General features: G+C 41.4%; 1 protein-coding gene across 8 annotated transcripts in view; it reads right to left on the reverse strand.

The window, feature by feature from the left end:
* Positions 1-7,370, reverse strand: part of Csnk1g3 (casein kinase 1 gamma 3) — a 115,967-nt gene extending 108,597 nt beyond the window's left edge. For 4 of the 8 annotated variants that reach the window (XM_029566232.1, XM_008838723.3, XM_029566231.1 and 1 more), the window contains exon 1: positions 7,025-7,370. The gene's annotated coding sequence lies outside the window, so the exon portion shown is untranslated. The remainder of the gene's footprint in view (positions 1-7,024) is intronic. The other 4 variants (XM_029566235.1, XM_008838726.3, XM_029566234.1 and 1 more) reach the window with 1 other exon arrangement.
* Between the last annotated feature and the right edge of the window lie 246 nt (positions 7,371-7,616).

Raw genomic sequence — 7,616 nt, forward strand, 5'->3', positions numbered from 1 at the left:
TCAAGCATATGACATGAGTATTTCACTCAACCTTCCTATGATTCATTCAAGCTTAAAATTACGTGATTCTCCCGCGCCTCCCCACCTCACCACCACCATTTCTGCTGTTCTCAAAGTAGATAAAAAGCATCCTTTCTTCCTAGGCCTCTGAGACTCCACAATTCAAAGTCTCTCTGCCAATTTTTCATTTCCTCAATGCATTTATTCTCCACTTGGTGTGAGGAACAAAGCAATGTAATGAGATCAAAGGTATAGACAATATTTTTGACAAGGACCAGAAGGCAGAAAATTGGTAAATAATTAAATCAGTTTACACATACAAATTTTTAATTTGAGATTAGAATAATTTCATGAATTCCATGGAAAAAGAAACTTAGGTAACCTATTTTATTAACTCAAAGTCTATTAAAAAACTAGAAGTCTTTTTAGCTCTGAAAAAATATTCAGACCTGAGCATATTTAAGATGGCAACATGGACACTTCCTAATCTTTTCATGCATTGCATCTGTATACCTTGGAGTTCAAAGTGCATTTATATGCATTATTTATTTCATTTATGGTCACTACTGATTATCTCTCTAACATCCATTTCTCTCATTCTTCCTACCCACAACATTTTCAAAATATTCTCCCTCCACCATACAACTGCAGCACAGGGGGTATATCCTAATTAGCAGACACCTAACAAGGCAGCTCTATTTCTCATGTTCTAGCTAGGTAAGAAGTGCCCATGACCTGCTGCTGGCAGGCCAATTCAATGATTTCCTTGTTGAGGGAGGGAGGGAGGGAGGGAGGGAACAACACATGTCTACAATGTGATCTAGCAAGCAGCCTAAGGATAATTGAAAACACAGACAACAGAGCCAGAAAAGTCACAGAAATGCAAACCACAACACAAGAATTAGTGTTAGGCCTCCATATTTCATTGCTGCATTTCAGTATCTACTGCCATTTCAGGCTTTTGAGGTAGTGAAACCCTGATAAAAAGCATAGCTGTGTACCTTTCCCAACTTGAACCTTATCTTTCAATTTCACATTCTCCTTTCCAACTTGAGCTAAACTAGGCAGGTCAGCATAGAAATCTTACGCCATTAGACCAGCATGCTTTGAATCATGTTCAAATGTTCCTGATATATATCAAGGGTGTGGTAATTTTACTTTCTAAGAACAACTTTGTCTACCAATTCACCCCAGCAGTTCCTACCTAGCTGAGGAGTAACTGAGATTGTAAGAAGGCTCTACTCCAATGCTAATGGTGTCTAAAAGCTGCAAAGTTCCATATGAAACCAAGTCAAGGACCATATTGGGAACTCTATGAAAACAATATTAATCACCTGACTAGGTATTTAAGCAATTCACTCTGATAAACGAACGTATGGTAGGGTCAGGAATACCAGAGTTTCTTTCTTTCTTAAAAAGAAGATACAACCTGGCACAGTGGCTCTTGGCTATGAATCCCAGTACTTGGGAAGAGGGAGACGGAAGGATCTAAAGTTCAAGGCCAGTACATGGCTAGCCTGCACTACAGAGTAAAATCATCTCAAGAAGCCAAAACTATCAATCAATCAATCAATCAATCAAGCAAAATAAGAGATGCTACTAAATCTCATAAAGGGGGTGTAATTAGGAGAAATGAGATTTTAGGAGATGTCTCTAACATATTAGTAAATACTTAAGTTAGCTTCAGGAAGTCATTTTTTTTTTAATTTACAGAAAAGATCTATAGACCCTAAATATTTTACAGCAGCTAAAACAAAATAAAGTACAATCACAGGGCAATCTTGAAGTGCAGATCAAGCTCTTTAATTCACGTTTGAGTCCACTGGTGGGAGTTGATTTACTTTTCTTGCAAAAGTCACACGCATAGGCCATCACCTGTTATTTCCAGTTTCCATTTCTTAAATATGAAAAGACATCTCACAATACTTAAGAAGCAACCTTACTGTGGGGTCTTTAAGATTGTTCTGAGGTTTTCCACTCATTTAAAATCGCATCATCTTCCCCTTTATTTAAACTAAATTGTTTTTGCCCCATTCCTGTTTTCAAAGCAGCCAAAGGTTCTCACACAAACACGTTTTTGCCTTCAGAATTTGCAGAATAATGTTTTATTATTCTGTATAGTTACACAATCAAGTGAAACTGCCACTAACAGTTTGTGGAGCATAAGTGCAAATGATTCTTGGTAGGGATAACTCATAGGAATAAAAGCTCAAGAGCAAACCAGAGCATAGTTTACTGCCACTCTGTGCCACATGGGCTTCGGTCAGCTAATCTACAGGGAGAAGAAAGCGTACCATTCACTCTAATGAGTGGGTTTAAGCAGAGGTCAGTAAAGAAACATTCCCCTGTAATGGGCTCTTCCCAAGAGGCTTTGGTTATTCTACCCACCAATCAGCCCTCTAACAATTGATACATACCAGCAATTTCTGAAATGGGAGTTTATATAGCATCATAGCTTGGCACTTTATATGAATTTGCTGAATCTTGATGAAGACCATAATGGCAGAATCAGCCTCAACCTCAATCCCCCCATGCCCCTCCACACCCCAAAGGAAGCGACTAGCTAAGGAAAGCACTACTCTGTAACTTAGAATCAGCTAAATAAATGTAAAAATTTTGAGTGCAATTTCAAGTCTGACATTACTATACAGAAAAAGAGCATTAAATATTTAGAAAAATAGCTGTCATGAGATTTGTCTTAAACCATTAAAAGTTTAAAAAAATGGACATGACTCAGTCACAAATTTTCATTAAACTTAATTATAATTGGGTTACATCATTAGTAAAGAAAATGGCCAAATAAGTATCTCTATCTGCCCAAAATACATTAACACTTCATTGTTAAGACTTCTAGGTGACAGGGAATGGGAAAAGAAAATAGAACCACTTATTATGGTCTAAGAACATAATTAGAACATGCTTTCCTTATGGCCCATGATATGAGGGAACTTCTAACACATACAGTTTCTAAATTCTACCTTTGAGAAGAGAGCTAGGAAAAACATATTTAACAGAAGCCTCCCATGTCTAAAAATTATCAATCTCCACATGTATCTCTGTCATTCCTTATTTTCTAGACAAGCACTTTACCACAGAGCTACATCCCCAGGCCTTATTCTATATTTTCTGAGTAATTCACAGGGCCTCCCCAAAGTCACCTCACATTAACATATAATATGTAACAGGCTGGAGAGATGGTTCAGTGGTTAAGGCTACTGGTTGTTCTCAAAGAGGACCCAGGTTCAGTTCCCAACACCCATATGGCAGCTAACAACTGTCCGAAACTCCAGTTCCAGGAGACCCAATGCCCTCTTCTGACCTCCCCAGGCATTGCACAACATGGGTGCACTACATACATGCAGGTAATACGCTCATACGCATACAATTAAATAACAAATAAATAAAATACTTTAAAAAAAACCACAAATAATACACAATTGGTTCCAAAAAGAAGATATCAAGTATGATTCTGTCCTGTGGTCAGAGGAACGTGGGATTGAAACCATACTTTCTGTGCCTACAGAGTCCTTGCAGCTAGAAAAAGACACATACCCCCAAAATGCCATTTCCAAAGACATTTCTCAAAGTGCCAACATCCAAACATACTACAGTATCAAATAATACTGCTAAATGCCAACTGATGGAGTAAAGACAAAAAGAAGATGGGGGGGTCAGTGTTGGTGACGGTGATGTCAGAGGGAAAATAGTACTCAAATGTGCATTCTGTTGGTCTCAAGATATATATTCAAATTCACTAAAGACTTTCCTACTCTCAAAAACAGGAATCACACTATCTAATTCAGAGATCTTAAGAGGATCAATGTGGTCTTATACAAAGTAGACACAAAGTAAACTGTAATGAGATTTTTTTAGGGGGAGGGTTCAAGATAATACAAATTCAGTTATAGTGTAAGTCCTTTTTGAAGATTATGAGGGAAATAATTAGAAAAAAAAAAAAAAAAACAGGTATTCCCTGTAACATGAATCATGATTCTTCAAGAATTCAGAAACTGGTGTTATGAGGGTGGTATTTTCTAAGCACTCTTTGATAATGATTAATTGGGAATTAAAGTAGTTTATGGTCAGGTGGTAAGTTTACTAAAAATCTCATCTGAAACTGTAGGCATTTCTCATTTTATTATCTTGCTGTTATACTTCATTGTTTTCAAATACTGAATTTTTTTTTATATCTCACTTTATCCACAGCAAATCTCACCTTCAAATGCAGTAATAGAAACAAAACTGTACAATATTTTGTACAGCCCATATTTTGTTGCATTGTTTAATATTTCAACACTCCCTTTAGTTAGTTATATACATTGTTTTCAGATGACCTTACTAATTAAACCAATACTTGTCCTATTCTGAAAAGAAAGAAAAAAAAAAATCTTAAACCAAAAACTATCCCATAGTAATGATCTATTCCCAGCAGGGGGGAAATACAGGATAAATTAGATGAGGCCAAGAAATCATTGGAGAGCTTCCCATTTCTTCCTGAGTAGCTTTTACAATCCTGATTAATTTCATGTAAAACCAATTACCAGATTACCAAACATACCCATATTCCAATGTAAGTAAAGGAAAACAACAAAGCCATGTATGAGCTGTTTTGGATTGTGTACATTTCTGTTCTCCTAGTAACATGAAGATAGTCAGTTGACTATTTTGTTATAAATTGTTCCTTAAACATACAAGTCTTATTTGTCTACTTACGGTCACCACAGAAAACACACATTTAGACCTTCACAGCTCAAACTGACTCATTTTTAAATACTTGGCATTCTGGACTCCATGGCCTGTTCTCCACCTACTTTTACAGCTCCCTCTTCCAAAGGAGACTAATAGCAGCTTTACATCCAGCTCAACAGGTGCTGTAACACCCAGACACAAGCCTGTGTTCAGTCTGTTCCCTTCACTTAGGAAAGTACTGTCCCCACCCCCACCCCTATGAAAATATTTAAGGCCCAACTAGAGTGTTACAGCTCCACACTCATTTATAACTCCCTTCAAATTAGTATCTTACACACACACACACACATACACACACACACACACACACACACACACACACACTCTCTTACACTTCCATCTACCTCCAGTAAAACTCACAGGAATCTTGTGTTACAATTATTTGTGAGCAAGCCTGCCTTGAAGGCAGCCACTAAGTTCCATTCACTTTCATATTCCACCCATTTTTCCAGCATCACCAAGAGGTAAACGTACGGGTTCACAAAGTATTCCTTATTTCCAGTCCCAGTACTTTATTTTGAAAGAAGTAACAAATGACTTTCAGGTTTAGAAGATTTTGTTCATATACTGTTAACACTGGCAAATGTAATAATGATAATGTCAGTAATTACATAATTCATTAATTTTTAAGCTAACAAACAGGGAGATAGTCCAAAAACACAATAAATCATCAATAATCTTTCCTCAAGATCCTCCAACCTCAAAAAAGATTTCATCTCTATCAACATTAAAAGCAAGGTAGTAGGCTGAGGCAGGAGGATCAAGAATTAATTCAAGGGCTGGAGAGATAGCTTAGTGGTTAAGAGCACTGACAGCTCTTGCAGAGGACCCAAGTTCGATTCCCAGCACCCATATGGTGGCTACTTAACTCCAGTTCCAGGGGAATCCACAGCCCTCTTCTGACCTCTGTGGCATTGCACGACACAGGTGCACTCACATACATGCAGGTAATACACTCATACACATGAAATAAAAATATTTTTTAAAACTCTTTAAAGAATTAATTCAAGGCCAACCCAGGCTACGCAGCAAGACCCTGTCGCTAAATGCCAAAATACATAAATGGAATAAACCTTTTTGCTCCCATTCCAATAGGTACTCCTTCTACCTGATGCATATCCAGAAATACAAGCTCACTGAAACCCAAACTATTTATATATTCTATTAAGAATGTATGTCAAAGCCACATAATGTACTTGGTAACACCTCTCTTCCAACGCCTATAAATATAATTTTCATCTTTGTGCAACTATAAAGGTTAACATACAAGACATGAAGACAGTATATCTTAGGTCAGGACAGCAGCTGAGGCAAAGTTTGGAAATCACTGTAAAATACTGTAGGCACATCTCAAAGAAAGCAATTAGGAATGGAGCACATCAGATTTTATTTTTCACAGGAAATGTTTTCTTAAACCAGTCTTAATCGTTCTAGTTTTAAATTATTTTTATAAGACTATTTTCCACGCTGTGTTTAAAGGAAAGTCAATATTCTTCAAAGAAATATACTTTATTTTTTTAGTTCAAACAATATTCCATTTTATAGTAGTCAAATGCACAATCACGAGGAAGAAAAAAAATCACTGTCTTAATTTATATTTTAAAGGTTTCAACTTTCCTTATATGAAGTACACGTTGAACAGGTTTAAGGGGGGCACTGACTTAACAGCCTGGATACTCATCACAACAGAGTTAAAACTAATTCCCAGCATGTAGCAACAGCAGTTTTCTCCCACACAGACTTCTCTCACCCATTAACTTTTCGTCCTGAAGCATGAAGTGGGAGAGCTGGAATGATGATGGCACAGGCCTGACTCCCCGGGACCCAGGGAGCACACACGTCTCCATCCCAGCCCTGCATCAGGGAAATGTGGACCACGACGAGTGACTGCAGGGGCCGCTTCCCTTCGAGGTGGGTAAACAAGCCGTCACCACCACGGTGCCCAGGGCAGTCTCTGTTGCCTCCCAAGGCTCGGCTAAGTTTGCAGCTCGCTCTAACGCTCTGTCAAATCGGTAAATCCCTGCCCCCTCCCGGAACCAGCCCCGACGGGAAGTTTTCGCCGACCCTCCGCCCCACCGGCCCTCGGAAGGTGCGGACCCCGCGGTCAGCCCGGGCCGCCGCCGCCCCGGGAACTTGGGCGGCAGCGCGGAGCCCCGGCCCCTCCCGTGGCCCGCCCGGAGCCCGCATCCCGCGGCCCGCGCCGCCCGACGGGCCTTGCCCGCCGCCGCCACCTCGACCTCCCGGAGCCAGCTAGCCTCGGCCGCCCGGGATTTACCTCTGAGCCGCAGCAGCGTTCGGCCGATCCGCCGTCCGTCCGTCCGTCAGCGCCGGCACATCCCAGCAGCCCGCGGCCGAGGACAGCGAGCCGCGCGCCGGAGCTGGCGAGTGAGCGAGGCCGGGGAAGGTGGGCAGGGAGAGCCGCGGCTCGGCGCCCACTCGCTCTCCGCGCCGCTGCCGACACCTCCTACCGCCGCCGCTGAGCGCCGAGTCGCCGTCCGGGCCGCCGCTGTAGCCACCGAGGCAACGGAGAATGAATGCACGGCGGCGCCTCGCTTATCCGGAGGTCAAACATCCTTTGGCCTCGAGCATCCGGAGCGGCGCCGGACCCGGAAGTGAACACATGGAAAAAAAGAAAAGAAAAAAAAAAAGCGTCTCTCTAGTGGCGGAGGCCCCCGAGCTACCCGCATGAGCGAAAAAAACCGAATGGAGCCGAAGATGACACAATCGGCTCCGATTGGTCGGATCGTCGGCCGGAAAGAGAGACCGGCGCTCATTGGCTGCAGGGCCTATGCCACGCCTCCAGCCTCCTCAGAGCAGAGCGAGGGGAAGTGGGGCGCAGTTGTGCTGTACCGGCGTGTGTTTCAGGA

Source organism: Nannospalax galili, unplaced genomic scaffold (assembly GCF_000622305.1).
Source record: "Nannospalax galili isolate Female #2095 unplaced genomic scaffold, S.galili_v1.0 scaffold38, whole genome shotgun sequence".
Taxonomy (NCBI): domain Eukaryota; kingdom Metazoa; phylum Chordata; class Mammalia; order Rodentia; family Spalacidae; genus Nannospalax; species Nannospalax galili.